The following is a 7,076-nucleotide window of genomic DNA, read 5'->3' on the forward strand; positions in this document are numbered from 1 at the left end:
TCCAGGCAAGTTCTTTTAAATAACTGTGAAATATAATTTCCACAACTTTATTTATAGGGAGTTTCATGAAAAATAGAATGATATAATTTAGCACTTATTATGTGTCAGGCACTGAGCTAGTTGCTTTATAGACATTAACTTGGGTCATATAGGAGAGAATTCTTGGTATAATTCAAATTCATATCCAAATATACGAGGTCTTTCCAGAAAGTATCCAGCCACACAGTACGTCAAATAGAGACATTTGTTGAAGATACAAAAAACATTGTACATAGGACAATGATGCCTCCATCCCCTTTAAAGTAGGCACCTTGGGACCTCACAAAGTTCTCTGATCTTTGTTGACTGTAGTCCATACAGCAGCTCATGCATGTTCAACATTCTCAGGTGTTCTGCTTGTTGTAGGTCTTCTGGAATGTGGATCACTTTCAACAGATTCTCGACAATCTTTGAAGCATTTGTACCACACTTTTATTTATGCTGCGCTCATTGCGTCATCCCTGAAAGCCTTCTGAATCATCCAAATAGTTTCTGAAGAGGAATGTTCAAGCTTAGCACAAAATTTGAGGTAGATTCTTTGCTCTCCTTGATCAGTCACTTTCAATGCAACAGCCACACCGTACATATGCTCACTCAATGGCGTAACTGCCCCCGCTGACTAGTACAGTGAAGTCGTCATTGTTCACACACACCCATTCCAGTCTACTCTCCTTAGCTGCCAATTAAATCAATGTCACACAGATTGTTCTTCTCATACTAACAGTGGCTGGACTTTTTCCGGACAGCCCTCATATGTATCTCAAATTTAAAGAACAGTCGTCGTCGTCGGCAGCCGTCCGTCTCGAGAGACGATGGTGTAGCTTCTTAAGAGTCTATCTGCACCGCCGAGAATGGCTGTGCAGTCCGACTCGGGAGTGACACGGTATCTGTCTCCTCCCGTGTTGAATCGACATCTTGCGATGACGCTGGAGTGTCCTCTCCAGTGAAGCTGAAGCTACAGAGCCTGGGCAGTGTGATATGGAGGGTCTGCTGTTGCCCATGCAGCAGACCCCCCCTCTCTTCGCAGCTGAAGGGTCCAAGGGAAAGACGGAGTCAATACAGCTTGGCTTCAGGTGCGCCGCAGGAGTTGCCGGTGTTGACTACAACGTCAAACTGCCTTAGGGACTCCGGCTCCGGATTTTCTGTTGGGGTTTACTCCCTTAGCCCTTCCCCTGAAGTGGTATGCCGCAAGGCAGCGGAGGTTTTTTGGAGTCAGAGTTTTCCTTCTCTGATAATCAGATTACCCTTAGTTAATCACTCGTCGTCGTCGTCGGCGTCGGCAGCCGTCCGTCTCGAGAGACGATGGCGTAGCTTCCTGAGAGTCTCTCTGCACCACCGAGAATGGCTGTGCAGTCCGATTCGGGAGTGACAATCCCTGCCGCACTTGTTACAGGTGAAGGCAGATAGCTGTTGTTGCTGCTGTTGACGCTGCTTCCGCCTCGATCTTTTCTGGACCGCCTCCTCGTTGCGCGCAGCCTCTGCATGTGACGTACCTTGCCTGACCGCGAGCCTCCAGGCTAGGCGGTCCTCTGCTTGAACTTCCCATGTGTTGAGATTGATGGAGCATTGTGTCATGTCCTTTTTGCAGATGTCTTTGAACCGCAGTTTTGGGCGCCCTGTCATCCTCTGGCCTTCTGCTAGCTCGCCGTAGAGGAGGTCTTTGGGAATACGGCCTGCATCCATTCTTTTGACATGGCCGAGCCACCTGAGGCGTCTCTCACTAAGAACTGCATGCAAACTGCTCATGTTGGCTCGCTTCAGCACCTCGGTGTTGGGGACCTTATCCTGCCAGGCAACATGCAGGACGCGTCGCAGGCACCTCATGTGGAAGCTGTTGAGTTTCCTTTCGTGCCTTGCATAGGTGGTCCACGTCTCGCTGCCATAGAGGAGAGTGCTGAGTACGCAGGCTTGGTAGATGCGCAGTCTGGTTTTCTCAGTGAGGCTGGAATTGTTCCACGCTCGCCGGTTCAGTTTGGCCATAACTGTGGCTGCCCTGGCGATTCTCCGGTTGACCTCCAAGTCAACTGACAGAGAGCTCGAGATGGTGGACCCGAGGTAAGTGAAGTCATTGACAACGACTACACTGTTGACAACAGTATGCTTTAAAAAATTAGATGAATGATACTATGAGTAAAACAATGATAGCCATAATCACAATTACTATTTAGTATTTTTGGAAATATCAGCCAATTAATTAACTGAAAAAGACCTGTAGAATAAAAATTGCAAGAAACTATAAGAGATATAATCATATACTTTGAAACTCAGAGAATGATTTGGAAAAAGTATTACCAATAATAAAATATTTTTGTATGGTTCTAAGCATAATTTTTATACATAAAATAATAGCTTTTGTATATATAAATATTATTCACTTAAAGGAAATAAGAAAAGTTGGGATGTTTAAAAATAATATCAGGATGGAGAAGGCATTTATAGAATAATGCAAGACTGACTCAGATGCCATTGAAACTGTTCAATTCATTTACTTAATAGCATGGCAAAAATCACTATAAGCAAATAAGTAAATAGATAGAAAAATATACTCAACTCATCAGAGAAAAAATAGAAAGTTGGATTAAATAGCCTTTAATATATTTAATAAAGAAATAAGAAACAATACCAAAGCCTATAAAATATAAAAGAAAAAGAGTTCACACACACACAAAAAAAAATGCAAATAATTCTTAAACATATGGAAAGATGTTTGGTCTCTTTCAAAAGCAGAAAATAATCAAATTAAATTATATTGACATGCCAATTTTTATCTATTTAATTGTCAAAATAGAAAATTTTGATTATTCATAGTGTTGAGGATTATATAGAGAAATGGGCATTTATATTCCTGGTGAAAGTAAAATTCACAAATCCCTATAGAGAACCTTTTTGGAAAAAAGAGAAAAAACAGGCATTACTTACAAGCAAATGAAATAACTGATAACATTATTAGTCCTAGTTAGATTTTGATCATTTTAAAAAGTTTGAAAAAACCTACATATTTATCAGTAGAAGACTGGTTTAATATACTATGATACTTTCCTATAATGTGTCTCCTTTAAGACACAGTCCAGCTATTTTCACATATCTTGACATTATGGTATATTGATAACAAAAAAAATCATGTATATTATAGTCATTTATAAGTTAAATAATCAGTAATATATAAAAATCATAAACAGTTTAATGTATTCTATTCAGTTTAAAATTGATTGCACATGTTTAATATAACATATTGTAGAAATTACAAACTCAATTATTAAAAAATGCAAAACAAATCATACATTTTTACTATTCATTTATTTTCAGTCACTGTCAGCATTTATATATTACCAGATGAGATCTTCAGACATCTCTATAGTCATTGACTACAGGGAATTCATGGAAACTATTCTAAGATTGGTCTTCAAAAGCATACATGAGCATTATATTCAATTATCTATAGAGTAGGTAGTAGGTAGGTGAATAAATTTAGATAAATTGAGGTGGATGAAGAGACTGAAGGATAGATGGTTAGATATCCTCCCCAAATTCATATGCTGACATCCTAACCTACAATGTGATGGTATTTGTAAGTGGGACTGCTGAGAGGTCATAAAGTCTTGAATGGAATTGTAAAGGAGACCCTAAGGAGCTCTCTTGCCCCTTCTCTCATGTGAGGACACACTGAAAAAATAGCTGTCTATGAACCAGAAAGCAAGCTCCCAGCAGACAATGAATCTGTTAATGCCTTGATCTTAGACTTCCCAGCCACCAGAATTGTGAGAAATAAATGTATATTGTTGAAGCCACCCAACCTGTTATAGCAGCCTGAGCAGACTAGAGAAATAGATAGATAGATAAAAATAGATAGACAGAGAATGATAAATAGACTCTAATTAGTTCTATTGGTGCATCATTATCAGCCCCAACCACAATCATATGGAAACACACACACTTCTGCCTCCTCTTCGGGACTTAACGTCATGCTTTTACTCAAAGAGTGTTACAATAACACACCATGAAGGAGTTTGTCAGGGTGATACTTTCCCCTAAGACAGTATTTTTGGAAAAGTGGGTTTCAAATATAAGGTGGATCTTAAAATCAATTTGGTGGGTCATAAACATTATTTTATTTGAATAAAGTAAAACAGAAAAAAAAAAAAAACAACAACAACAGAGAATCTTGACATGCATAATATAGATTTAAGTATTGTTTCATGGAATTGTACTTCAGTTTTAATGATAATTTCATATATGTATAGACAGGGTTTTAACATAAAGTATTTTTAAAGTGAAAAACTAAAAGATAAAAAATATGTAAATATTATTCCCAAATATTAGGCACTGAAAAGCAGATGGAAATGTTTATTCTTATATCTAAATAAGAAATCATTTTTCAGTACTTTGAAAATTACATCACAGCAAAAGCAATTAATATTTACATTGAATCCATTAAATGCTTTTATATTCATCTTTCAAATGATCTTCTAAACTATTCCTTTTATGCAGATGAGACAACTGAGATTTAGTAGACCTGCGTGTCTTTCTCAAGTTCCTTCAGCTAGGAAGCTATGGAAGAGAATTGGGAACCCAGCCAAAGCTGAATGCTGAACCTTCTCATTTGATAGATAAAGTAATCCAATTTATTATTTTATTTATTCACTCATTCCAAAAAATGTTTATTGTATAGTGACTTGGCTCCAAGCATAAGGCTGAATACAGTGTATATATTGAAGGGCAAAAGAGACATGACCCTGCTTTAATGAAGTACACAGTCTAACATCCATGGGCCTGACAAGTGGGGAAATGTGATTGAAACCCAATAAAGTTCAGCTTCTCCCTGAATAATGATCTTGCTGATGCTTGAGAGGAATTATGATGCAGGTATAAAAGTAGGAATTTGTCACTACACAGAGCCAAGTTTAAATCTTTCCTTCCTTTGCCACTGGGCACGTCTTTGACATTGGTCAAGTTACTTCTCAAATTCAGTTTCCTCATCCAAACATGAAGATTTATAACACTTAAATTTTTGGATTGTTGGAAGCATTATAAATAATACAGTAAAAATGCAAGGTCTAGCATCTCATTGCCACTACTTTTAGCTATTATAGTCAATGAATTCAAACAAATTCTGGAGAATATAAATGTTACATAAATGTTAACAGTAATAGACATGAAGACTCCCTAATACACACCTGTCAAGTCTCTTGCATGTATAAATACCAGTTTGTCATCCTTGGCAAATATAAGTATAAAACCTGTCTACTAATAATGTGTTTAGTGAGAACAAAAAAACAAAGCAGCGCAGAAAAAATTGAGAGCTCAACATTCCCTTTCCATCAGTGCCAAAGCATTTCATTTGCTCCATCTATAGAAGTCTGCAAAACTTGCCTATTATTGAAAATTCTCTTGCTTAAGTAGTAACTGGTTCTACCTAAGGCATCCATGCTTAAAATATAACCCCCTCCAGGATTTTTTAAAATGTTTTCTCTAAACATTTATACTGACCCTTGGTACTTTTCCATTCTTCAGAATTTGGCATCTCCAGAAAAAATATGGAAAATCATGTGGAATTAGATGCTGGTTAGAGGATGTAGCTTTATTAAAAAGAGCTTCCACTTTTCAGTAATAAAATTTCTATGAATTTGTTTAAGGCAGAAATGTACAGTTACTTTGGGATAGGTTTATGTAAGTCCTGAAATTTCAAAATGAGATATCAAATATTCTTGGCTGCTTAATTTTTGCAAGCTGGGACACATGATTTTGAAAGGGTAGAGAAAAAAGGAAGAACAATTAAAGCGTCTCTTCTCCCCTATCTAGTCTGTCAACCTAGTCTGGACAGGAAAGAGTTCCCTGAGCAAAGGCTTTTCATCCAGTTCAAGGAAAAGACCTAAGAAATCAGAAAGAAGAGGTTGTTTATCCATGTTCAACATACTAGCCTTGAGAGAAACACACACATTTTACACTGGAGAATGGCATGGCTGTATCCACCCTATTTTGATAGACGAGTAAATTTATTAGATGCTGGCCTCAAAATTACGTATAATGAATATTGATTTGTTCTTTCCTGCTCTCCCCACCCCCATCTCAACCGAAGCCATTAACAAAGTCAAAGACTGAACCAAGGAATGTTCAGGAATTTAGACCTCTGATTTATCTTATTGATAGTTCATTAACAAACTTGGTTAAGGAGTGATTCCATACTAAGTGCTTCATAGTTCCAGAACTCTAACTTAAGCTAGAATCTTTATTTTCTTCTCTCCTGCAGAATATGACTTCTCTTAGTACAGGTTTCCCCCAGACTCTAAACTCTAGGTGATCCAAAGATATTGCCCCTTAATCAATGCATTGCAAGGAAAAAGATAACAACTTAGACATTGGAGTTCATGCTATGCTTTTCAGCCCCACTTTAGCTAGGTCCATTCTCTTCTATGAGAACGAATTACCAATAAATTCTGCTTGCACACTAATAGAGTCTCTGATTTGTAGTTCTTTTCTGCATTGGCAAGAAGAACTGAGTTTCTGGGAGTTTCTCCCATAACAAATTGACACATAATACATTACAAATATGGCAGTAGAATAAATTGTTTTAAAGAGGGAGATATTTTCTAGTAAAATAATATCTAAAAGCTTTGTTGCAGGAATAATATACATATACATGTTTTTCTTTTTCTTTTAGGTGAGAGCACAAACACAGTCCCCCACTACCACAAATTATGCAGTCGAGTTTCCCACATTTGGGGAAATCGCAGGGGTCAGCACACCCAGAGTGCAGTGGATAAGCCCTGCCCTGGGAAAGCCACCATCATGATCATGGTATCTCTTTTTCCAGTTAAGTATATATAAATATAATTATTATGCATAGATAGGTGGTTGACCTTTCCACTTAGTTATCTATTAATCTTCTGTGGGGAAGAATAAAATTCAGAAAGAAAAAAAAAAAAAAACAAGTGAGTTCCCACTAGGGTCTGCCTGACCTAATGATGCCCTTTTGCTAAGGAAGAAAACCTCCCCGCCTCTGCTAACTCCAAATTTTCTCATTAATTAAAGAAAGAAAT

General features: G+C 37.5%; 1 non-coding gene across 1 annotated transcript; it reads right to left on the minus strand.

Moving 5' to 3' along the window:
- Nucleotides 1–6,694: 6,694 nt before the first annotated feature.
- Nucleotides 6,695–6,858, minus strand: LOC150018567 (U1 spliceosomal RNA). The gene has a single exon (XR_016509582.1). It is a non-coding gene; the product is annotated as a U1 spliceosomal RNA (small nuclear RNA).
- Between the last annotated feature and the right edge of the window lie 218 nt (nt 6,859–7,076).

This window comes from Furipterus horrens, unplaced genomic scaffold, assembly GCF_987537825.1.
Source record: "Furipterus horrens unplaced genomic scaffold, mFurHor1.1.pri manual_scaffold_2, whole genome shotgun sequence".
Taxonomy (NCBI): domain Eukaryota; kingdom Metazoa; phylum Chordata; class Mammalia; order Chiroptera; family Furipteridae; genus Furipterus; species Furipterus horrens.